We start from the raw sequence: 27,911 nt of genomic DNA on the forward strand, positions 1-27,911 counted from the left end.
CATGGTTTAATTGTGCTTGATTTTAAACTTTATAATACTATCATACTGTATATAGTCTTCTGTGACTAGTTTTTTTCACACAATATTGTTTCTAAGATTTAGCTATGTTGTTGCAGGTAGTTACCATAGTTCCTTCATATTCACTGCTGTGTAATATTCCATTCTGTGAAGAAAAAAAATTATATATATGTATGTATGTATGTGTGTATGTGTATGTGGATATATATAAAAAAAGGTTCTCAATAGACTAATACATATATTAGTCTGGAGACATAGAAGCTAATACATATATTAGTCCAATTATTATACATATTAGTCTAATTATTACATATTAGACTAATATATGTCTATAGAGATAGAAGCTAATATACATATTAGTCAAATTATTATACATATTAGTTTAATTATTATATATTAGGCTAATATATATTAGTCTACAGGGATAGAAACTAATATATATTAGTCTAATATAGATATTAGTCTAATTGTTATATATTAGACATATATATATATATATGTTTACTGATGACCTTTAAAGTGTTTTCAGCTTCCTTTTTTTTTCTATTGGAAACAATGCTGTGTGTCCATTAGGAACAATATCCATCTGCATAAGTTTCCCTGGGTTATTGCCTAGGAATGGGTCTATGAATATTCGCTGTTACACAATAGTGCCAAATTCTTTTCCAAAATGACTACATCAACCTACACTCTCACCAGCAGTGCACCCCACCATTTTTTAAAACTGATAAATCATTTTATTATCAAGAAAGAGATCTATTTGTGCTAAAGTTGGTGTTTCTACTTTACAGGCGGAAATTCCTTTTAAAAAAATTTTTTTTGAGACGGAGTCTCACTCTGTCGCCAGGCTGGAGTTCTGTGGCGCGATCTTGGCTCACTGCAGCCTCCACCTCCTGGGTTCAAGTGATTCTCCTGCCTCAGCCTCCCAAGCATCTGGGACTACAGGTGCGCAACACCACCCCCACCTAATTGTTGTATTTTTAGTAGAGACGAGGTTTCACCATGTTGGCCAGGATGGTCTGGATGTCTTGACCTCGTGATCCGCCTGCCTCGGCCTCCCAAAGTGCTGGCATTACAGGTGTGAGCCACCACGCCCGGCCTATAGGCTCGAATTCTAAATATCCATAAAGAAATAAGCATCCTGTCCCTCTCTCTCACACTGGTGAGTTTATACTTTGTTCAGCACTAAGCATAACAAACAAGAGTTATTTCCTAATATGATGGTTACTTTACCATCTTCAAACATGGCATTAACTAATGACTCAGATTGGACTGAGGGTTAATAATTTGAAGATTCCCCATGACCTAGTCATTCAATTCTTAAGCAAGGTGGATACCAAAAGTGTACAAAAATGCCCTAGTGTACATGAAGTGCCAGGGGCCAAAACCACCCACTTAGAACAGGAAATCACGTACAAATGTAAGTACCTCAAGCTTGTGAAATTGACAGACTTCTTTATTTCCTTCACTATTAGAAGCAGAGGAAGAGAGGGCTGAAATAGATGGGGGGGAAGGCTTAGCTTTTATTTTAAAATAGCAAAATCAAAAAACTTTGTAATTAGATTTTGCCAGACGTAGGCTTAAAGGAAAATGATTCTTTCCTCTCCAAAAGACTAAGGTCAGAGCTTAAGACTCCTAAATCTTCAGTACTGGCTGAAAAGGTGAGCTACGAATTGGCCAGTTCTTCATCATCCTCCTACATATACCTATAGATCTGTTTGGGCATGAGTATAGAATTGGCAAATACAGGGTATGCGAAGAGGCGACAATAAAATGGACAGAATGTGGTATTGTTCAGATGTTAAGAAGTGGCAGGAAAACACCACCGCTGACGCTGAAGTTAATCTGGAGGGGAACTAATCTACCTTCTTTAACACCAGTAGTGGAGACCAGGGCAACAGTCTGTGAAACACGGTCAGTGTGTTCTTTCTCCGTTATGGTCTCTTTCTTACTGGTTAACTCCAAAAAGCATGGCGGAAAGGCAGGCAGTGAGGAGAAAGGGAGGAATGTGAGGCGTTCACCTGCACAAAGGATGTCGCTGGAAAACGGAACGTTGACACAAAGTAAAACAAGCAAAATATGCCATTAGTGCCTGTTAAGTCACCTCTTTGAGATTTTTTGGTGACTATCCGTGAAGTCTTATGCCTCTTATTAAATTCTCACACTGTTTTAATTAAGTAGGGCCTTATTTTAATCACACTGGTGGTGCCTTCTCGTTTGAAGCTAGAGAGCTGGAACCCAGCCAGGCAGTGTTAAAAAGGAGTGAGAGACTTTTCTTCTTCATCAGCGAAGCTTTTGGAGCCCTCTTTTTTGTTGTTTTTCATTTTTTTAGAGACTGAATCTCACTCTGTCACCCAGGCTGTGCAATGGCACAATCATAGCTCACTGCAGCCTCTAACTCCTGGGCTCAAGCAATCCTCCTGCCTCAGCCTCCAGAGGAGCCGGGACTACAGGTGCACACCTCCAAGCTTGGCTAATTTTTACTTATTTTTTAAAGATGAGGACTCTATCTTGCCAAGGCTGATCCTGAACTCCTGGCCTCAAGCAATCCTCTCATCTTGGCCTCCCAAAGTGCTGGATAACAGGTGTGACCACCACGCCCAGACTCAGACCTCCTTTTCTCTCCTATCCAAAGCCTGGTAAACAAAGTGAGCTGATTTGCACATCTAAAATCGGGTGCTGGATGCCTGCAAATATGATAGGGAAATATGTATTTGGAATCTCAGGTAAAACCCCAGCAAAAACATTAAAATCATCACATTTTAAAGGAGCCCTTTGTAATGCTGATATGTAAAGATTCCATTAAAACATAGTCATTCTCCACAACTACAAAAATCTTTTATTTAAAAATGACTTTGGATTCCTATGTTATGTTAAAAGTGTGTTGGGCATTTTATCCAGTGACTTAGATTATCCTTTCAGGAGAAATACTGTACTTCATTGTAAGTCCTTAATGAGGGACTAATTAGTCCTTCCCCTCCACTTTAAATTCCTCTGGGAAATGAGGTCAGAATCCATTTCCCACCCAACGCACCTCATGGAGGCTGCATCAAATACTACAGCAGCATTTATCAAAGGGGGGCCCTTTCCAAAGGCAAGATCGGTATAAGAAGAAATCTTCATCAAGGGCCATGGCTTTCACCAACAGGCACAGAACACAAAGAAGCTCAACATTTATTATAAGATCGTGCACAGGAGCTGTTGAAACAAGCTGAAGCACCCACCCACATATTCATCTCAGCAACTCTCTCCTTTACCTACTGCCACAGAGACAGCCTTCCTGCTCCCTGACTGGCTGTCTCGCTGGCTGTGCACTCACCTGCAGGGCGCAGGGTGCCCCACCTGCATCCCCCTCCTGCTCCATCTGCCTCATGCACTCAGAGGAGAGTGCCACTGCTCTGGGTCACCAGCCCACTCTGGCTCTGCCGCAGTCTCCCGAGGGCTAAAGCTCCTACTCCTTCTACAGGAAGGATGGCGAGCAAATTAGAGGTTATAAACACCTCGGGTGGAAGGAGGAGAATTCCTTTGGGCTTTGTAAGGGAACTTTGTCAGTCGCAAGAATCTCCAGGGTATAAGACGTAGGTACATGCTCACCCTTGCCCTGTCGGGCATGTGTGGACCACACCTTTTTCTGGCCACAATTATGGCAGAAATGCCCATCCAGGAAAATGCTGCTTGACATGTTCGAAGAATGCCTCACATGACAGGGATGCCCTCTCTCACCACTCCTATTCAACATAGTGTTGGAAGTTCTGGCCAGGGCAATCAGGTAGGAGAAAGAAATAAAGGAGGCGGAGGCCGGGCGCGGTGGCTCAAGCCTGTAATCCCAGCACTTTGGGAGGCCGAGACGGGCGGATCACGAGGTCAGAAGATCGAGACCATCCTGGCTAACACAGTGAAACCCCGTCTCTACTAAAAAATACAAAAAACTAGCCGGGCGAGGTGGCGGGCGCCTGTAGTCCCAGCTACTCGGGAGGCTGAGGCAGGAGAATGGCGTGAACCCGGGAGGCGGAGCTTGCAGTGAGCTGAGATGGCGCCACTGCACTCCAGCCTGGGCGACAGAGCGAGACTCCGTCTCAAAAAAAAAGAAAAGAAAAGAAAAGAAAAGAAATAAAGGATATTCAATTAGGAAAAGAGGAAGTCAAACTGTCCCTGTTTGCAGATCACATGATTGTATATTTAGAAAACCCCATCGTCTCAGCCCAAAACCTCCTTAAGCTGATAAGCAACTTCAGCAAAGTCTCAGGATATAAAATCAATGTGCAAAAATCACAAGCATTCTTATACACCAATAACAGACAGAGAGCCAAATCATGAGTGAACTCCCATTCACAATTGCTTCAAAGAGAATAAAATACCTAGGAATCCAACTTACAAGGGATGTGAAGGTCTTCAAGGAGAACTACAAATCACTGCTCAACGAAATAAAAGAGGACACAAACAAATGGAAGAACATTCCATGCTCATGGATAGCAAGAATGAGTATCGTGAAAATGACCATACAGCCCAAGGTAATTTACAGATTCAATGCCATCCCCATCAAGCTACCAATGACTTCCTTCACAGAATTGGAAAAAACTAAAGTTCATGTGGAACCAAAAAAGAGCCCACATTTCCAAGTCAATCCTAAGCCAAAAGCTGGAGGCATCACACTACCTGACTTCAAACTACACTACAAGTCTACAGTAACCAAAACAGCATGGTACTGGTACCAAAACAGAGATATAGACCAATGGAACAGAACAGAGTCCTCAGAAATAATACCACACATCTACAGCCATCTGATCTTTGACAAACCTGAGAGAAACAAGAAATGGGGAAAGGATTCCCTATTTAATAAATGGTGCTGGGAAAATTGGCTAGCCATATGTAGAAAGCTGAAACTGGGTCCCTTCCTTACACCTTACACAAAAATTAATTCAAGATGGATTAAAGACTTAAATGTTAGACCTAGAACCATAAAAACCCTAGAAGAAAACCTAGGCAATACCATTCAGGACATAGGCATGGGCAAGGACTTCATGTCTAAAACAACAAAAGCAATGGCAACAAAAGCCAAAATTGACAAATGGGCTATAATTAAACTAAAGAGCTTCTGCACAGCAAAAGAAACTACCATCAGAGTGAACAGGCAACCTACAGAATGGGAGAAAATTTTTGCAATCTATTCATCTGACCAAGGGCTAATATCCAGAATCTGCAAAGAACTCAAACAAATTTACAAGAAAAAAACAACCCCATCAAAAAGTGGGCAAAGGATATGAACAGACACTTCTCAAAAGAAGACATTTATGCAGCCAAGAGACACATGAAAAAATGCGCATCATCACTGGCCATCAGAGAAATGCAAATCAAAACCACAATGAGATACCATCTCACACCAGTTAGAATGGCGATCATTAAAAAGTCAGGAAACAACAGGTCCTGGAGAGGATATGGAGAAATAGGAACACTTTTACACTGTTGGTGGGACTGTAAACTAGTTCAACCATTGTGGAAGACAGTGTGGTGATTCCTCAAGGATCTAGAACTAGAAATACCATTTGACCCAGCCATCCCATTACTGGGGATATACCCAAAGGATTATAAATCATGCTGCTATAAAGACACATGCACACATATGTTTATTGCGACACTATTCACAATAGCAAAGACTTGGAACCAACCCAAATGTCCAACAAGGATAGACTGGATTAAGAAAATGTGGCACATATACACCATGGAATACTATGCAGCCATAAGAAAGGATGAGTTCATGTCCTTTGTAGGGACGTGGATGAAGCTGGAAACCATCATTCTCAGCAAACTATCACAAGGACAAAAAACCAAACACCGCATGTTCCCACTCATAGGTGGGAATTGAAGAATGAGAACACTTGGACACAGGAAGGGGAACATCACACACCAGGGCCTGTTGTGGGATGGGGGGAGGCGAGAGGGATAGCATTAGGAGATATACCTAATGTAAATAACGAGTTAATGGGTGCAGCACACCAACATGGCACATGTGTACATATGTAACAAACCTGCACATTGTGCACATGTACCCTAGAACTTAAAGTATAATAATAATAATAATAATGATAATGATAATAAAAGAATTCCTCACATGGTTGAGAATACTGCTGGTCCTCAACAAGCAGCATAAATCTATTTCCCTTTTTTTTGAGACAGAGTCTTGCTCTGTCCCCCAGGCTGGAGTGTAGTGGCGCGATCTTGGCTCACTGCAGCCTCTGCCTCCCAGATTCTAGCAATTCTCCTGCCTCTGCCTCCAGGGTAGCTGGGCTTACAGGCACATGACACCACGCTTGGCTATTTTTTTGTATTTTCAGTCAAGATGGGGTTTCACCATGTTGGTCAGGCTGGTCTCGAACTCCTGACCTCAGGTGATCCACCCGCCTCGGCCTCCCAAAGTGCTGGGATTACAGGCATGAGCCACCGTGCCCGGCCTAAAACTATTCTTGATGTAAGGAGAAGCATATTCCTAAATGTTAAATGCAGTGCTGCCAAATCCATGGCTCCTAGCATAGGCTAAAGTTTTATTAGGCGACCAGGAGTGCACACATCTCTGGCTAGGGACAGCAAAGAAAGGCAGATGAGTTCTAAACTGGGCTGGAAGGAGAAGCCAGCAGTCTGGGATTTAAAAAAAAAAAAAAGACCTGAGTTTGCCATTAAGAATGAAGTAAATTGCTAACACAGATTTTTAACGTTCTTACACACACAAAAAATGATAAACTGGTGAAGTGATGAATATATTAACTAGCTTGACTGAATCTTTCTATAATGTATGCATTATAAAAACATCACACTGTACCCCATAAATATACATAATTATTGCCTATAAATATAAAAAAGTTAAAACAAAAAATTAAAAGAATAAATGGTGAAGACGGTTTTCAAAAAATGAATGACGCCTTCATGCATGCTAGATAGCTCGTCACACCCTGCCGGAACAGGTTGCCAATGAGACATGCTTTTAAGATCACAGCCCTCTGGCAATGCACTGATACCCGAAACTCCATAATTAAGAGTATTTTCTTTTGTTTAAAGATGCTTTCTCTTTTGAAATTTCAGTATAATATGCTAATATTCCGATCTCCAAAATATATGCATATGCATATTTTAAAATCAAAGCGGAGTATTGATCCTAACTTTACCACTTTCCAGCTCTATCGCTTTGGGGAAATTATTTACTGGCTTGACCCTCAAGTTCATCCGCTATAAAAGGAGTCACTAATACTTGTCTCAGAAGGTTGTTACATATATAAAACTACACAGCCCAGACCACACCCACAGCAGCCACTCGGACACTGGTTTTCCACTCTCTTTCGACACAGCACGTCATAAGAAGTGAGGACAACTCAAGGACGCTGGCTTCCTGGTGTGGAATTATAAGAAGGCCAGCAAGCTGGAGCAGGGGTGGCAGGAGAAAAAGACACCTGGGCCCCACGACAGAATCTGTTTCACAAATGTGGTGAGGGGAGCCCTGTTCCAGTGCACAAAAAGGTTACAGGCTGACTTTTGCAGTGTTCGCTGGCAAGGCTGCTGACATAGAAACTGGCCGCCATCAAAAAGCCACACCTCTCCTTTTCCTGGCTTGGTGTCCAGCTGAAAAGATGAAGGGTTCAGGTGCATCTGGACAGCTGTACCCCAGGGGCACCTGCAAGGTAGTAGGAGCAGATGAGGCTATGGCCAGGTGACAGGGGGACATGCCAGCAGAAGGAACTAATGCAGCTTCCAACTTCCCAGTGCCCTGCCAGACCCCACTGATTTGGAGACTTTCCTGCCAACGTGCCAAAAACTGGTCTGACACCCAATGGTGTCACCAAAGATGTTTTCTTTTCCTATGCGTGCGTTAGTACCTCCACACCCAGGGATCATTCTTTCTTCACCTCACTCTAAAGAGTCGGTCATCATTGCCTTCCAAGGCATGAACCAAGAAATCTCACCACTCACTCAGGCGAACAGGCCACAGAGGACTAAAAATGGTAGGAAGGGACAGGCCCTATAGCAGCAGCCTGATGCAAAAATAGATTTGTGCACTGAAAAGACTTTTGAAATTCGAAAGGCCCCTACCCAGAAGATAAACCCTCCACAGATTTCCTTCTATCATTGTTATTCATTAAAAAAACAAGCTTAGGTCGGGCGTGGTGGCTCATGCCTGTAATCCCAGCACTTTGGGAGGCCAAGGCGAGTGGATCACGAGGTCAGGAGATCGAGACCATCCTGGCCAACATGGTGAAACCCCGTCTCTACTAAAAATACAAAAAATTAGCTGGGTATGGTAGTGTGTGCCTGTAATCCCAGCTACTCAGGTGGGTGAGGCGGGAGAACAGCTTGAACCAGGGAGTCAGAAGTTGCAATGAGCCGAGATCGCGCCACTGCACTCCAGCCTGGTGACAGAGTGAGACTCCGTCTCAAAAAAAAAAAAAAAAAACATAAAAAAAAGTTAAACTTGAATGAATGGGAACAAGAGGGTTATTTTAACAAATTATAAACAGTATCAGCTATCACACCTAAAGGTGACATTATCTAGAAACATTAACATGTCAAGACCAGCCCTTCTGTTCCTTCTGTTCCTCCAAGAGGACTATTTGGAGTGCCAGCAAAATGCATGTGGAGGATCACTAATCTAACAGTGTTCACTGCTGTAGTGTTATCAGAGTGTTTCACTTTTAGGAAATTTCAAAATGGAAAGGGGGAAAACACTGTGTGTCCTACATGGAAATCTCGCATGTGGTTCATGGAGTCTTTTTTCTTACACAGCTGCCGTTATATAATTCTTGGCCATTATTTTTTATTTAATAATTAGCATGAATAATCTTGGGGTCACCCATTATCTATGTATCTGTAGTAAGTTTAAAAATACCAGTTGACCTCTCCCCAGCCCCCAGGATACTTCTGGGCTACTTCCTGCCTAAAATGAGCTGTGTGCACACATGTGGTACAATTTCAATACTATCTAAGCAAAACCACAAACCAATAAAAGCATCATCCAGTGCTTCTCAAAGTAAAAGGAAATGATTTTGGAGCATACACATCACTGATTACATTCCATTAATACAGATAATTAAAAGTTGACTGTATAATAATATTAAATAGCAGGCATAACTTTTTTTGAAAATTTCTCCCTGATATTAGGTATGCAAAAACACTGAATGTTCAACGCTAATCAAATTCATCTCTTCTTAAGAGCAGCGTATAATAAATGGGTATCCTAAAAGGAATGCTTTGAACAGAATGCTTCACTATTGTCTGATTATTCTAAATTTAAAACTCCAACAAAGGAAAGAATTATTCTTCTAAGGTTCAAGATTCATGAGGCTTTGGTAATGAAATTCCTTAAGGAGAGCAAATTAAAAAATTGCTATCTACAAGCTGCCAATATTTTATGTCTGTATAGTGTTTTAAAATCAAAGTCACTACCCATTCAACAACAAATGTTTACTTGGAATAAATGAATGAAACAGCCTCAAAATACTTTACAAGTTTAATCACCTATAAGTTATGAATTAGGCAGCAACTTCAATCATCCCCAAATGCACAGGCTGGGGCAAGGTAAATGTCTGGCAAGCCAAAGCCAGAACTAGAAACTCAAGTCATTCCTTTGATTGTTAGAAAATGACCCAGTTGTTCGAGCTGGTTGCCTGCTGCAGTTGTCTTCCTGAGTACTCTCTCTTTTGTTTTTTTTTTTTTTTTTTTGAGACGGAGTCTCGCTCTGTTGCCCAGGCTGGAGTGCAGTAGCCGGATCTCAGCTCACTGCAAGCTCCGCCTCCCGGGTTTACACCATTCTCCTGCCTCAGCCTCCTGAGTAGCTGGGACTACAGGCGCTCGCCACTTCGCCTGGCTAGTTTTTTGTATTTTTTAGTAGAGACGGGGTTTCACCGTGTTAGCCAGGATAGTCTCAATCTCCTGACCTCATGATCCGCCAGTCTCGGCCTCCCAAAGTGCTGGGATTACAGGCTTGAGCCACGGCGCCAGGCCCTGAGTACTCTCAATACAACTTGGAAGGTATGTTATCCAGGCTAGGTGAGGTAAGACGAAGGAGGCATAACAAAGTCAGGCTTGCTCCTGAAATTATACAGTTAGTCAAAAAAAAAAAAAGGACCCCACCATCACCCACTAAGCTATGTGATGGGTACCTAGCTGGTAAAAGGTGTGTCCAAGACCAGATCTAAGTTATTTCATAGAAAGCACGTCCCAACGTGTCAGTGTTCAATTCATGTGTAATTCCAAAATAGGGTATCAGTGTATGAGGCAGGTAGGAAGTCTAAGTTATGTGACACAGAGCATTTAGCCTGCATCAAAAGCTAAAACTGAAAAATGAAATTCTTATTTAAGTGTGTTGCTATCTTCACTCTAATGAGATACATGGAACAAATTACTGGTGCTAGAATGTATTATAACAATAGTAACGAAGAAGGTTCCTGCTGGATACTTAATAAGAGGTGGGGTCCAGGATTTCCCAGGGACTTTGAGTTTATTCTTCCAACACTGCTAAAATACATCTATTTTCTATTCTGACTTTCTAACAGGATACAATCTGAGAGCCAGCCAGACACTTAAAATCTATTTATTTCGGCTGGGTGCGGTGGCTCACGCCTATAATCCCGGCACTTTGGGAGGCCAAAGCGGGCAGATCATGAGGTCAAGAGATCGATACTATCCTGGCTAACACGGTGAAACCCCATCTCTACAAAAAAATACAAAAAATATTAGTTGGGTGTGGTGGTGGGTGACTGTAGTCCCAGCTACTCGGGAGACTGAGGCAGGAGAATGGCGCGAACCCAGGAGGCAGAGCTTGCAGTGAGCCAAGATCGTACCACTGCACTCTAGCCTAAGTGACAGAATGAGACTCCATTTAAAAAAAAAAAAAATCTATTTGTTTCAACAATCCAGAGGAGAAATACAAGTAGAAGATTTTGTGCAAGTGCAATCTATTTTGTAAGAAGAAAATTCTCATGTATTTTAGGGTCAGGGTTCTCAAATCATAAATCTTAAAGTTTTCAGAATGCATGCCAAAGGACTCAAGAAAATTAATATTGCCCCCATATAAGCTGTCCTTTGTGTACTGAGCATAAGCAAAGCATCTGCCCCCAACAGCTATTTTACTGGTCCCAGAGGAAAGATAAGCAGAGTTGTCCTTGGCAAAATCATAAAGAAGGTGAAGTTTATCTGTGGGATCCTTCCCCTTAGGCCCTCTAGGTGCCTCCCCATTGGGCCCCAGGGGTTTCTGCTCTGTAATTCCTTCCCACCCCTGCCCTGTCAACTGGAACACTACTGAAACACCACAGTGTTTCAATATGAATACACTTCAGTCAGTGTTTTTGCTCCCCCCCTCAAAAAAATCCGTACTTTAAAGCTTTTACTTTTTTAAGCTTTTAATTTTTTTAATTGAAGCATCAAACACTTTACTTTCTTTTAATTTCTAACATCAGTGAGCAGCCACATTTTTTCTTTTTTAGATGGAGTCTCGCTCTGTGGCCCAGGCTGGAGTGCAGTGGCATGATCTTGGCTCTCTGTAACCTTCGCCTCCTGGGTTCAAGCGAGTCTCTTGTCTCAGCCTCCCAAGTACCTGGGACTACAGGCGTGCGCCACCACACCCGGCTAATTTTTGTATTTTTGGTTCAGACAGGGTTTCACCATGTTGGCCTGGATGGTCTCGATCTCTCGACCTCATGATCTGCCCACTTCGGCCTCCCAAAATGCTGGGATTACAGGCGTGAGCCACTGCACCTGGCCGCAGCCCAAATTCTGAATGGGGAAAGAGGATAAGGTAACTTCTCCTACTTTTATAAGCTTCTTTTGATTCCTACGAAGGCTTGCCATAAAGATGGAAATGCTTTGACATCACAAACTGGGTTCATGTTCCACTGTGACCATGGACAGGCTACGTAACTGAGCTTCAGTTACTCACTTACAAAACAGGAATTATCATAATATAATGTAATGTAATATAATAATTATGAGATAATGATATAAAGTAACTGGCCCACTGCAATGTTAAACAGTCCTCTCAGAAGGAACACCATACTTTCTAAGAGCCGATAAAATAAAAGATAAAAGCAGCCGACTGGGATTAACCCAGCCACCTCTGCTAAGGGCCTGTTACCTACAGTCACCTCACTGGGACCTGGGAGAGCATAATTCTTACCAGTTTCTGAGAGCTTGAGGTCTTGGGCCCTCGAATCAGGCGTCCCCTAAAGGTAGGTCTGAGGTTAGCCCATTTCCTGGTTACCATTCTCCTTTCCCCTGGCTCTTCTCCTTCTAAGGGCCTTTAACAAGCCTTTCTCACTCCTCCCTCCTCTCCTGCTGCTCCCCTGCCTCAGGTCTCCCAGAGACTGAGAATGCAGTACCATTCCTCACTGGGCCACCTTCCGTTTCCAGGCTCCATAATCCATTCTGTAATAAAGTTCTCATGGGAAGACCTCCAACAGCCCAACCGTTGAGTGTACACAGCCTTGAGTGCTTAGCAGTCAGAACCTCATTGAAAACACAGTTCCATAAGGAAAGGCAGGTTTTAAGATGAGCAGGTGACCAGCCAGGCCCCCACCATAAATGGTGTGAGCTCGCCAAAAGCTAGGGTTGACTCAGGCCTCGTTTGGAGGTCTGAGTCGAATTTCAAAAGTCAAATACAAAAACACTGGCAGAAGTTTAGAGAGGCAGAAACGGGCATTACCACAAGAAAAGACGCGGGAGGCTTCACCAGAACAGACAGGAGGAAGTAGGTGAGGCACAGCAGGTGAAGTGGGGTAAACAGTCCACCAGGCGAAACTGGCCTGCTGGCTGTGGAGTACAGGGGAAGAGGTGAGCAGGCTGGGGTGAGGACGAAGACAGTGACAGAAGATTCACGAAGGCACTGTGCAGCACCTCATGCAGACGGGCGCCTGTCCGTCACGCTTACTGGCATGAGGGTGTGGGGACCAAGTCCTATGAGTTCCTGTATCTCTACCAGGATTTTCCAGGTCAGCATGGAGTGAAACAATCTCTCCTAGAAGTGGTGGCAACTAATGGGAATGACCGTGAAAGCTGAATCCACAAACCAAGGGTCCCCTTATCTTGTCCTCTCATGGATAAGGCTTCGTAAAGCGGGATTCCTCAAGGTCTTTTAACCCAGTCTGCACATGGGAGAAAACAATGGGAAGCAGATGGAAATGCTTCTCAAGAATGTCTCAATACAAAGAGATAAAGAGGAACAGGCCAGGCACATGGCACATACCTGCAACCTCAGCACTCTGGAAGGCCAAGGCGGGAAGATCACTTGAGCCCAGGAATTCAAGAAAAGCCTGGGCAACATAGCGAAACTCTGTCTCTAAAAAAAATACAAAAATGATCCTGGCATGTGGTGCACACCTTAGCTCCAGCTACTCGATTGACTGAGGTGAGAGGACCATTGCTTGAGCCCAGGAGTTTGAGGCTACAGTGAACCACAATTGTATCACTGCTCTCCGGCCTGGGTGATGGAGAGAGACCCTGGATCTAAAAAAAAAGAAAACAAAATTAAAAGAAATAAAGAAAATGTCTTAGTGCTTCAGACAACTGGATTTTGTTTCTCTTCTTCTTCTTCTCTCTTTTTTTTTTTTTTTTTTTTTTTTTAGACAGGGTCTTGCTTTGTTGCCCAGGCTAGAGTGCGGTGGTACAATCACAGCTCACTGAAGCCTCAGCCTCCTGGGACCCGGTGATCCTCTCACTTTAGCCTTCTGAGTAGCCAGGACCACAGGCACACATCACCATGCCTGGCTGATTAAAAAAAAACAATGTAGAGATGAGGCCTCACTATGTTGCCCAGGCTAGTCTCAAACTCCTGCCCCGAGCAATCCTCCCACTTTGGCCTCCCAAAGTGCTGGAAATACACACTTAAGCCACTGCACCCAGCTGACCACACCTGGATTTTGGAAAAGAGGAAAACAGGGAAGTCTGACTGCTAGATGTGAGAGTCAGATGTTTTCATGTTATATATGTGAACTATATTCCATGCACATGTATGCAGTCTATATCATACCCAGAGAAAGTGTTAAACACACTAACTAGAGACATTAGAAAACAAATCAAGGACTGAGGAACAATAAACAGTGCTGTAATGGTGTAAACGTAATACAAATTATAGTCTTTTACGTGAACTGCTTCCACTAACGCCCAATTACTATGCAGCACAGTATCAGTTTAGTGGATCATGAACTATGTATCCAATTGACTCACTTGTACAAGTTACATTTTATAACAACACTAAATTCTCCTTTATATGTGCAGGCTCCCTATTTTGTGATGCGTGCAATAGCAGAACTTGGAAGCTAGAATGGACCTTGGGGAGATCCCTTTCACCAACCCTTTCACTTCACAGATATAGACACCAAGGCTTCGAGAGGGCATGACTTTCCCAAGGCCACAGGAGGACCAGTTTACAGAAGAGCTGGGCTTATATAACAGGGCTGCCCACGATCCCTGCATGGCTCCAGAGCTATTCTTAAGATCCTCTGCATTAAGACAGTGCTGCAGGTACATACTCTCTTCTTTATTTTGTAAGAACATTTGCTCACAATTCAGAATTATTCAGAGAATGGGAAACAGGTATGATGCATGGGAAAAGAGGTATGCTCAGGGATTCAGATGCTGGAGCTCTTGGTTAAGCACCTTTTGGATGATACGATACTTAGAAGAACTACCTTCTCTCTCAGTAAGAAAATTAGCAGGAGAATACATGCGGTACAGTAGAAAAATGCAGGTTATTTAGGCAGTGACCCTAGGATGAGCCTCAAAGCTTACTAGCTGTGTGATCTGGAACAAGCTATAGCAACTTGCCAGGTCTATATTCCCTTAACCATAAAATGGCCAAGATAATGATACTGACCAGGTGTAGTGTCTCATGCCTATAATCCCGGCACTTTGGGAAGCTGAAATGGGAGGATCACTTGAGCCCAGGAGTTCAAGACCAGTCTGGGAAACATGTGAGACCCTAACTTTACAAATAATGTTTAAAAAATTAGCCAGGTGTGGTGGCACGTGCATATAGTCCAGATACTCAGGAGGATGAGGTAGGGGGATCGCTTGAACCCAGGAGTTCAACACTGCTGTGAGGTATGATCACACCACTGCACTCCAGCCTGGGCAACAGAGTGAGACCCTGTCTCGAAAACAAACGAATGAAAAGAATGATAATTACCTCAAAGAGTTATGGATAAGGTTCTATATTTAGAACACCTAGCATAGCACCGAGGCTCAATCAATATTCAGTATTCAATCAATATTTCTTTACTATGTCTCCTTACATAGTGCTGCTAAGAAAGCCTTACCTGTGAACACATGTGATGGGTACCTGGATGGTGAAAGGTATTTCCAAGACCAGATCTAAATTATTTCATGGATACTATGAAATCGAACGTTATCTTAAGATCCAAAGTACAGAGGATCTTAAGAAGAATAGCTCTGGAGCCGTGCAGGGGATAACGGGCAGCCCTGTTTTTGTCTGTCTGTTTGTTTTTGAGATGGAGTCTTGCTCTGTCACCCAGGCTGGAGTGCAGTGGCGTGATCTCAGCTCACTGTGACTCCCACCTCCCAGGTTCAAGTGATTTTCCTGCCTCAGCCTCCTGAGTAGCTGGGGCTACAGGCGCCTGCCACGAAACACGGCTAATTTTTTGTATTTTTAGTAGAGATGGGATTTTGCCGTGTTAGCCAGGATGGTCTCGATCTCCTGACCTCGTGATCCACCCTGCCTTGGCCTCCCAAAGTGCTGGGATTACAAGCGTGAGCCACCGCGCCCGGCCCTAAATTGAATTTGGGGGTAAAGTATACAGTTCCATGAGTTTTCTGTGTGTGTGTGTGTGTTGTTTGCTTGTTCGTTTGTTTGTTTGTTTTTGAGATGGAGTTTTGCTCTTATTGCCCAGGCTGGAGTACAATGGTGAGATCTTGGCTCACTGCAACCTCTGCCTCCTGGGTTCAAGTGATTCTCCTGCCTCAGCCTCCCGAGTAGCTGGGATTACAGGTAAGCACCACCATGCCTGGCTAATGTTTTGTATTCTTAGTAGAGACGGGGTTTCACCATGATGGTCAGGCTGGTTTAAAACTCCTGACCTCAGGTGATCCGCCCACCTAGGCCTCCCAAAGTGCTGGGATTACAGGTGTGAGCCACAGTGTCCGGCCAGGTAGCCCTGTTATATAAGCCCAGCTCTGCTGTAAACTAGTCTTCTGTGGCCTTAGGAAAGTTACACCCTCTCTAAGCCTCAGTTTCTACATCTGGGAAGTGAAAGGATTGGCATAAGGGATCTCTCCAAGGTCCATTATAGCTCCCAAGTTCTGCAATCATGTGCATCACAAAATAGAAAGCCTGAACATACAAAGGAGAATGAAGTGTTGTCATAAAATGTAACTTACGCAAGTGAGTCAATTGGACACATAGTTCATAATCCACTGAATTGATATTGTGCAGTATGGTAATTGAGCTTGGAAAGCATGTCCCAATATGTCAGTGTTATATTCATGTGTAACTTCAAAATGGAATGTCAGTGTCCCCGGTGGGTGGGAAATCCAAAGGGAAGTTCTAAGAGGGAAGCTTGTTTCCATCTGACATGTCAAAATACATGAATATGTACTCATCTCCCTAGGCAACCATGGTCAATTGTTGGGAACCACTTCTTGCTTTATATCAAAGCACTTCTTGCTTTACATCAAAATGTGTTAGTAGAAAACAAAAATACATATCCCCAAATTCCTAAAGATGGCTCTTTGCTCATGTTTCACCCCCAAAATCTCTAAGAAATTGATTACAGATCCTAATATGGTCAACCACAGGTCTGCAGCTCACAACATCTTTTTGGACATTGTCTGAAATGCCCAAGGCATCCAAGGAAAAAGAAGTGCCCGGTCTGTAGACAAAGGCCCCTCAATCAGTGGTGAGGCAATAGGATTCTGCAGTCTTCTTATGACATCCACTTCCCATATATAATCTTGTTAGTAAATGAGACATTAAAGTCTCATGGAGAAAAAAGTCAGCAGTGTCTGTATTATGCTATAAACAGATCTCCAGCTGAAATTGCTATGTACTGAATGACCCATTTGAGTGGGAGCCACTGGCTTTACCTGCAAGCCTCAGCTTTAGTCCAGATCTGTTCCACACAGCCCTAGTAATATTACCTCTGTTCTGGAACCATCTGCGACTTGGATGTTCCGCCAAGCAAACAAAGCTGCTCTACATCTGTCTGCCTGTCCAGCTCTCTCTCTTTCTGTCTCTCTCCAAGGTCTCTCTTTTTCTAAGTCACTTTTGTTGACAATCATTGCAGCTGGACCAGTGAGAAGGGAAAAAACTAGAAGTCAATAAATAAAGCTCTTCTGGGTTCAATAAGCCTATAACCCACCTTCTGCCCATGTACACTTGATTTCTATCTTCTTAGTTTTGACTACACTGTGTTTGGATGTGGGGAGAATTATTTTTTACTCTTATTCAAAGACATGTGACATTATTGTTCTTTGTTTCCTTAAAATATGTTGGCATTCTTCTCTCCCTAGTAGGAGAGCGCCTGCAAGGATCACAAAAGCTTCTGCTTTTGTGGGAAGCAGTAGTCTGCTGAATAACCAGGCCCCAGCTGCCAAATGCCACTGGGAAAAGTGCAAAGGGTGAATCGGGCACTGCTCTGAATCATAAACATTATTACAGGCGAAGTGACTGGCTGCTACTTGAGTGTTCTTCTGTACCTAATTGGACCATGCGGCATGATACTCCTGGGGACCATTACAGCGATACAGGTGTAGCTTACAATATACAAAATCTGTGTGTCTGACAATCTACGTGTAAGCCTAACTTTATACATTATGTGGTGTGCCAAGTGTCCTGAGGGAGTTCATTATTTAGAGAACTCCGTAAATGCTTTTGTAAAATTCACAGTCCTCTCCATTTGAGTTCTGTAAATTTCCTCTCTCTGTCTTTAGAGCACGTCATCAATCTGAACATCCATTTCCCACAAATATAAAGATGGGGGGAAGTCTACACCAGTGCTGGAAAATAAAAGGAGGGCACCCAGCATTTTTAACATTAAAACATTTTGTTAGATAGACCAGAGAAAGCATCACACAAAAAGGCTGAATCAGAAACGTGTCTTTGGATTCTCTTTCTTGAAAAGGTGGCGCAGCACTGTGAGAAGAAACAAGAAGAGATTCTGACAGAGCACTTGTTAGAAGTCTTCCTAAAATGAACTGAACGCAGGAGGCGGGAGCAGGCTAGCAAACCAGATAGTGTCTGATGTGCAGGGCATTCGCATTCGGAAGGCACTAAGTAAGAGAACCAAGCATAAGTACCTCCATGCCCATGGCTATTTGGTGGGATGTGAGATGTCTCTCTACACAGCAGGACTCTGATGCCAGAAAAATGCATCCTCTGCTACAAAGGGGGCTTGGAGTGAAGCTAGGGTCAGGGAGAAGTTCAGAGTGAGAACACTGTCTCTTGCACGATGGCTTCACCCACTGCCAAGCAGCAACCATGCAAAGAAGAAACCCCAACAGAGATTGCCCCATCACTCCAGCTCCCTTCAAATTTGTGCAGCTGCTGAAACGCACACCTGGTCTAGTACATTTTTAAGAACCAAGCCTTTAGCTTAAGACCAAGGAAACAAGTCCAATCTTTCCCTAATGGTACAGAGATTATTTGAGAATAATTTCCAAGCCAGGCTAGCCCTCCCATTATTCAATGATGAGTAGACCCAAAACCAGCAATATTGGGCTTATAAGGACTTGGTTACAAAACAAGAAACATCCAAGAAATAAAGGAAGAGATGATTTCAAAAAAGATTTACTAGTGGAAATAGAAACAAGTTTCAGACAAGATGTGATTTGCACCTTTGAAGGAGGAGGAAAAAGAAGGGGAGGAGACCCAGACTTAGGTGTGAATGACAAGTAAATGAAAACAAAAAGAAACACTAAATTAAAAAAAAAAAATTAGGATTTTTTTTCAATGACTGATTTTCCAACGTATTATTTAAAACTACATTCGATGCAATGAAAAGGAAAAACAGCCTTTGGAGCATCAAACCAGCGAGTAAAGAACAAACCTGAAAAACTCTCCCAAAAGGCATTGGAAAAAAGATGAAAAGTATACACAAATCAGATAGATGCTAATGGATATGGGAGACAAAGTAGGAAGCAAACATACAGATAGCATGACTTACGTGTAGTCAAAGTAAATACCACAGAATCAATTATTAAAGAAATAATGAAAGAAAACTTTTCTAAACTGAAGAAATACCTGATTCTCAGAGCAAACCAACCAACCAACCAACCAACCAACAAACCAAAAACTCACTCTATACAACAAGAAAAAAATGAAAACTGATGTAAACATTAATATAAATTAACAAATTAAAGAAAACTGCCATCTATTTATTTACCTTCTGGTGAAACTTTTGAAGTCAAAACAACTCATAAGCATTCAGTGAGGAGGAAAAGAAATGCAGGTAACCAGGTCACCACGATGGAAAAAATCAGATTTCTGACAATAGAAGAAATAAAACAACTACAAAGCTCTAATGGCAAAGAGTTATGATACAAAAATTCCAAACTAACCAACTTTCCTACTGAGATATGAGAGTTAAAAAATAAAAAAGGCATTCTTGGATCCAAAGGAGCAATAAAAACACAATGTAATTCATAGAATACATTTGAAGAAGCTCCGTAATCAATCAAAAATTTAATTTTAAACAATAAAGAAAAGGTGTAGTTGTGCTTTAAAACAGTTTACAATCTGTAATCAGGCCCAGCACAGGAGCTCATGCCTGTAATCCCAGCACTTTGGGAAGTTGAGGTGGGAGGATTGCTTGAGGCCAGGAGTTTAAATCCACCCTGGCCAACACAGTGAGACCTCGTCTATAAAAAAATAAAAATAAAAATTCAAGTTAGCCAGGCATGGGGCTGTGTCCCTGTAGTCCCAGCTACTTAGGAGGCTGAGGTGGGGGATCCTTTAGAGCCAGGATGTCAAGGCTGCAGTGAGTTATGATCCCAGCAGCGCACTCCAGGCTGGGCCACAGAGCAAGACCCTGTCTCTAATGAAAAATATATACATGTATAATCAAAGCATATAACAAACAATTGAATATGGTTATAAAAAGGAACACAGGTCATATAGATAATCCTTATAAGAAAAGTTATATAATACTTAAAAGTAATCATAAACTGGATCAAAACATCTATATGTCTATATCTATCTTTAAAAAAGAGAAGGAGAATTCCAAAGGAGAATAAAATGTGTTAATCTTATCTTATACAGGGAGGAGGTATGGTCAGTCAGCTTCCTGACATCGCTCATACAGAAATATAGATCATATTTTGTCAAATTTAAAAAGATAACTAGAAGATTAAATATGAGTATTACTAGACAGTAAATCATATCACACAAAATGGAAAATGATGCAAATATAAAGGAATCATAAAACCAAAAGAATAAAATGATGACAAAAATTAGAACAGGCATATCAACATTGAAGATAGGTATTAATTCATTTTGAAGAGCAAAAGAACCTCAGATGATGTCATACATTAAGAATATCCTAGACTATCTGCAAGAAACCCATAAAAGTTACAAGAAGATTGGGGCAAAGGAATACCAGGAAACTGCACATTTAAAAGTGACAGTTACAACTGTTAGTACAAAATCAGTATTACATATCTAAAGCATTCAACAAGGGTGAAATTTTTACTGACAAGAGATACATTCCAAAGAATTAAGTCAAAATGTTATGTGCCAAGATAGTAGAGCATAGAAATACAGAGATTGAGAGACACACAATAGTGTCAAAGTCTACCCCATGACATTTAGTCCTTGGAAAAATAAGCAGATGAAAATTTAATAAGGATATAGAGAAGTAGGATAAAATAATAAATATGGCAGATCTGATGACAAGATAAGCCTGATTAATTAGAGCATGCATCTTCTATACAGGGGCTCATGGAACATTAACAAAAATGAATCCTGTATTGGAACAAATAAGAAATTTTACCATCTTTCAATATTCTGTGACCACAATGCAACAAAACTCATTAAAAAACAGAAGTGTAAACAATTCAAATTAACTTGTGCATTCAAAAAATATACTTCTTAATAGGTGTGGAGTATAAGAGATAATAAATGATGCAATCGCAGACTGAGACAATAACGATAATGAGAAAATTATGTATCAGAGTGTAGGCAGCTTACAGTCAGAAGCAAATATCTTAAGTATTTTTTATCATTAAGAAAAATTTAAAATAAAAGATCAACTCAAGAAATTAGAAAAGGGGGCAGGACGCGGTGGCTCACGCCTGTAATCCCAGCAGTCTGGGAGGCTGAAGCAGGTGGATCACGAGGTCAAGAGATCAAGACCATCCTGGCCAACATGGTGAAACCCTGTCTGTACTAAAAATACAAAAATTAGCTGGGTATGGTGGCATGCACTTATAGTCCCAGCTACTTGGGAGGCTGAGGCAGGAGAATCACTTGATCCCAGGAGGCCGAGGTTGCAGTGAGCTGACATTGCACCACTGCACTCCAGCCTGGTGACAGAGCAAGACTCCGTCTTAGGAAAAAAAAAAGAAAAGAAGAAAGGGAATTAAACCTAAGAAAAGCAATGTAAAGGTAAAACATACAAAACTAACAAAACAAATCCAAAAGTTAGATAAAAATTATTTTAAAAGGCTATTAATTAGCTAGTAGTAAGTCTATCTTATTTTTGCATATATTTTAAAATATATACAAAATATTTTAAAATACATACAAAACATACAGAAAATATTTTAAAATATATGCAAAAATAAGATAGACTTAGAGAACAAACCAAATTAAAAATAAGAAGTGGAATAAATTCACAAATATTGAGGATATTTTAAATTTTTAAAATATATAATATTTGACTGTGTTAATAAAATTTTGAATATAGAAATGGTCAGGTCCGGTGGCTCATGCCTGTAATCCCCATGCTTTGGGAGGCTGAGGCAGGAGGACTGCTCAAGGCAAGAGTTTGAGACCAGCCTGGGCAACATAGCAAGACTCCATCTCTACAAAAAGGTTGAAAAAGAGCCAAGCATGGTGGCATGCACCTGCAGTCCCAGCTACTTGGGAGGCTGAGGTGGGAAGATCACTTGAGCCCAGGGGTTCAAGGATGCAGTGAGCTATGACTGCACCACTGCACTCCAGCCTGGGCAACAGAGCGAGACCTTGTCTTGATAAAATAAAATAATATAATAGAAATAGAAATGACAAATTTTCTTGTTTTAGTATTAATTCAAGAAGTAAAAATCTTGATCAAAAAAATTATTGTAGACAATACTTTTACAGAGGTGGGGGGCTTTCATAATATAACAAGCAAAAAATGACTTAATTCCAATAACTTTGGGGACAGGTAATTTCAAAGCCTGCGGGATGCTACATGTATCTTAATGGGGGCAAAGGTACCCTTTCTTTCTCTCACTTTTCTTCTCTTTGAGGCAACTCAGAGCAGCGATTGTGGAAATTTCCAAAGCTGCTGAATGTCAACTTGCCCATTTGTGTATGGAATTTCATGGTTTTTGTGACAAGTCAGTCTTTTTGTCATCATCGCATCTTGAAACTAGAGAGGAAGGGAATGGAGGGGAGAATTGTTACTATCAAAGGCTTATGGAAATCCCCGCTTTATGGTGCACGAGTCTTTCTTAAGAATGGTTCTCTTTACTGGTTGCCATTTTGGTGACAATTGGTGCATCCAGCTCTACCTCTGGGTGGGCTCAAGTGTACTTCAGCATGACCCCATCTCGTTCTTTCTCTACCAGTTTCCATGATACATACATTACATCCTGAAAATCACAGCAGTACCATTGAATAGACAAAAATTATCATTATCAAAGTGGCCAAAAAGATTTTCTCTTAAATATTCTGTGGGAAAGAGGGTTGAAAATTAGAATAGAATACTATGTATTTGCCACAATAAAAGACACCTACCACAAACCAGTAGCCAATATTATATTACAAGTTAAAAACGAGAGTCAATAACTAAATTCAGGCTGGGCGCAGTGGCTCATGCCTGTAATCCCAGCACTTTGGGAGGCTGAGGCGGGTGGATCACTTGAGGTCAGGAGTTTGAGACCAGCCTGGCCAACATGGTGAAACCCCATCTCTACTAAAAATACAAAAATTAGCCAGGCATGGTGTTGCGTGCCTGTAATCCCAGATACTTGGGAGGCTGAGGCTGGAGAATCACTTGAACCCAGGAGGCGGAGGTTGCAGCGAGCCAAGATCGTGCACTACTGCACTCCAGCCTGGGTGACAGAGCAAGATTCTGTCTCAAAAAAAAAAAAAAAAAAAAAAAATTAAATTCAGGAATAAAGTCAAGTGTATTTGTATCTGCTCTTCCATTATTATTTGTCATACCATTAGGATGTTGCAGAAGAAATAAAAGTTAAAAACATTAAAATATAGGAGACAAAATTATCATTATTGGAAATGCTATTATTGTCTACTTAGAATATTTAAGGGAATTAGATGGAAGACTCTAGAACTGAGATCAATACTATGGTCAGTTGGCTGGGCACAGTGGCTCATGCCTGTAATCCCAGCATTTGGGAGGCCAAGGTGGGTGGCTCACCTGAGGTCAGGAGTTTGAGACCAGCCTGGCCAACATGGTGAAACCCTGCCTCTACTAAAAATACAAAAATTAGCCAGGTGTGGTGGCATAAACCTGGGTTTATGCCAGCTACTTGGAAAGCTGAGACAGAAGAATCACTTGAACCTGGGAGGCAGAAGTCGCAAGGAGCTGAGATCATGCCACTGCACTCCAGCCTGGGTGACAGAAGGAGACTGTCTCAAAATATATTTTTATATATAGTATATTATAATATATTATATATAAATATTATATATTATATGATATATATCATATAATATATACTATTATGATATAATTATATATCATATAATATATCATGTAATATATATTATACTATATGATTTATATATGATATATGATCATATAATATATGATATTATATAATATATTATATATACTATATTATATATACTATATTATATAACATATAATATATTATATAACATATATTATAATGTATATTATATAATATATATTATATATAACATATTGTAATATATAATATTATATATAACATAACATATAATATATAGTATATAATTATATATAACATAACATATAATATATAATATAACATATTATATATTATATAACATAAAATATAATGTTATATGTAATATATAACATATTATATTTATATTGATAAATATTATATATTAAATATCATATATCATATATTTATATATGAATATATAATATGTATTACATATTCACATATTATATTATATATTTTTATATATATACTAGAAGATATACATATACCCCTCCACACACACTTACATAGACATACTAATAGTTTTCCTAAAACCCAACGATAATCAGGTGAAAATTTCCCTTATACAGTAGTCTCCCCATATCCATGGTTTTGCTTTCCATGGTTTTATTTATTGGAGGTCAATTTGCTGTCTGAAAATAGGTGAGTACAGTACAAGAAGATATTTTGAGAGTGAGAGATCACATCCACATAACTTTTATTATCGTATATTTTATATAAGTGTTCTATTTGATTATTATTGTTGTTAATCTCTATACATTAAATTCTATCATGGTGTGTACATACAGGAAAAACACAGTCTATATAGGGTTTGGTACTAACTGGCAGTTTCAGGAATCCACCAGGGGCATGGAACATGCCCCCACTTGATTGGGGGGACTACTGTATAAGGAAAATAAAGATTAAGTGCACAATTATACCAACACTGTAAAATCTCTAAAGAAAACAAGAACTCAGATTCTATAAAAACAGAAAATGCATTACTAAAAAACAATAAAGGAAAAATATTGTGCATGGATGAAAAGTTATAAGAGTTCATTAAAGACTTCCATTCTCTCTGAATCGATACCTAATCTATTAAATTAAAATTTATTTTGAAAAGATGTTTTAAAATCTGACTAAATTAGTCTATGTACACATGAAAGAATAGACTAAAAATAGCTAATAAATGCTGAAAAAATTATATGAAGGAATCTAATTATGTTAAAAACTACTAAACTCCTAGAATCAAAAGCAAAGTAGAAAAAAAAACAAATATCAAGATAACAGAATATAAGGCTTAGAAATATACTCAAGTTTCTAAAAACATTTAGTTTTTATTAGTACTTAATAAAGATGATGTCTCCTCTCAGTGGGGCAAAAGACTATTAAATACATAATGTGAGAACAACTGATTTAATATTTGACAAAAGTTCATTGAATCCTCATGTCTATGATCACACATCAAAATAAACACTAAATATAAACTATGAGATAATAAAGAACTACAATAAATTATGGGTAAATAGTTATCTGACCCTAGTGAATGGAAGGCTTTTCTAGGTATAAAAGCAAAAAAAAAAAAAAAAAAAAAAAAAAAAAAAAAAAAAAATTGCAGCCATAAAAAAGAATGAGATCATGTCCTTTACAGGGACATGGATGAAGCTGGAAACCATCATTCTCAGCAAACTAACCCAGGAACAGAAAACCAAACACCACATGTTCTCACTCATAAGTGGGAGTTGAACACTGAGAACACATGGACACAGGGAGAAGAACATCACACACAGGGGGCCTGTCAGGGGGTGGGGACAAGGGGAGGGAGAGCATTAAGACAAATACCTAATGCATGCAGGGCTTAAAACCTAGATGACGGGTTGATAGGTGCAGCAAACCACCATGGCATATGTATACCTCAGTAACAAACCTGCAAGTTCTGCACATGTATCCCAGAACTTAAAGCAAAGCAAACAAAACAAAAGAATTCAGGCGGGATGTGGTGTCTCATGCCTGTAATCCCAGCACTTTGGGAGGCCGAGGCAGATGGATCACCTGAGGTCATGAGTTCATGACTAGCCTGACCAACATGGGGAAACCCCATCTCTACTAAAAATACAAGAAATTAGCTGGACGTGTTGGCACACGCCTGTAGTCTGGAGGCTGAAGCAGGAGAATCGCTTGAACCCAGGAGGCGGAGGTTGCATGGAGCCAAGATCATGCCACTGCACTCCAGCCTGGGTGGCAGTGCAAGACTCCATCTCAAAAAATAAAAAAATAAAATAAAATAAAAAAGCATTCAACTGTGGGGGAAAAAAGGCAAAACACTTTTTAAAAATGATTAATATGCTTGACTACACAGATATTTCGATTTTGTAAATAAAAATCACCATAAGTAAAATTCAAAGGAAAATATCAAAGTGGGAAAAATATTTCTAATACCATTAAACAAAGAGTTAATATCCTTAATACAAAATAAATACATGTAATTGTGAGTAAAAGGAAAAACTTTCTAACACAAAAATAAGCAATGAAGACGAATGGCCAGTTTAAAAAAGAAATGTAAAAAACAGAGAAACATAAGGAAAATATCCACCCTCACTTGAAACTACACTAAAAAAAGCAAATTAAAACAAGATATAATTTTTAACTTATCAAATTGGCAGAGTTTTTGTTTGTTTCTTTTTTTTTTTTTAATTACAGTACTTCGTGTTGTCCAGAGTGCAGACACATGAACATTCTTTGGCATGACTGGCAAGTGTTCAAGAAGAGTAATTTAACAACACATATCAAAAGCCTTATAAAGGGCCTTACTATTTGAACCACCAGCTCTAGTTCTGAAAATTTATCCTAAGGAAACAACCAGAGATGTTGAAAAAAGATATATATGTTCAAGAAGCCCAGCACAGCGTCACTAAACCATAGCACAGTATCTGGAGAATTAAATGCTAGAGAGATTATGGATGGAAATTACAGTATCTATGAGAGATGTAAAACCTATCATAGGCCCTAAGATGACACTGTGTGGGCTTGAAAATCACACAGCAGCATGTTTACAATATACGGACCCCTGATAAATATCTGTTTGTAGTTCACAAACAGTAAATATCTGTTTGTAGTTCACAAACAGTAAATCGGCATGATCCCAGTTAAAAAATCTATATGACTAGAGACACTAAAAATGTCCATGTTTATCTTGTGGGTGATCTGCCCTTCATTCTTTTCTGTATTTCCAGTTTTTCTAAATGAATATATACACCCCTTCTGTGATCAGGGAAACAATAAACAATTTTCTGGGGCATGCTCTGGGGTCAGACTGCTTGGATTCAAATCATAGCTAGATAGTCAGGCATGGCAACATACACTATAGTCCCAGCTATGCAGGAGGCTGAGGGGCAAGGATCGCTTGAGCCCAGGAGTTGGAGGCCAGCCTGAGCAACATAATGAGACTCTGTCTCTAAGAAAAAAACAAAACAAAATAAAACAAAACCATAGCTCTATCATTTTAAGATCTGCCACCTTGGGCACGTTGCTTATTCTCTTACAGCCTCAACTTCCTGTTCTGTCAAATGGGGCTAATAACACTATGTTGTTGGGCTGCTATGGCAATTGAATTTTACGTGTATGTAAAGCACTTAGTACAGCATCTGGACCATAATAAGAGCTCATTATACATTAGTATTATTTTCATTTTAAAACAATAACCCCCCTCAACCAAACTTTTACAAAAGTAGGAGAAACCTTGATTTTATTTCTATGCTAGAGGAAAAGCAGAAGTCTTCAAAGGCTGTAAACACAAAATGTTAAAATATTCACATACATATTCTCTCTCTCTCTGTCTGTCTCTCAAACACACACACACACTCAAAGAGAGAGAGAGAGAGGGAGAGAGAGAATATGTATGTGAGTATTTAACATAACATAACTGTAATTTCCATCCATAATCTATTTATCTAGCATTTAATTTTCCAGATATTGTGCTATGGTTTAGTGATGCTGTGCTGTGACTTCTTGAACATATATATCTTTTTTCAACATCTCTGGTTGTTTCC

General features: G+C 40.3%; 1 protein-coding gene across 8 annotated transcripts in view; it reads right to left on the reverse strand.

Annotated features, from left to right (window-relative positions):
* Nucleotides 1–27,911, reverse strand: part of LOC103222118 (uncharacterized) — a 429,481-nt gene that overhangs the window by 262,286 nt on the left and 139,284 nt on the right. The window lies entirely within an intron of this gene.

Source organism: Chlorocebus sabaeus, chromosome 17 (assembly GCF_047675955.1).
Source record: "Chlorocebus sabaeus isolate Y175 chromosome 17, mChlSab1.0.hap1, whole genome shotgun sequence".
Classification (NCBI taxonomy): Eukaryota; Metazoa; Chordata; class Mammalia; order Primates; family Cercopithecidae; genus Chlorocebus; species Chlorocebus sabaeus.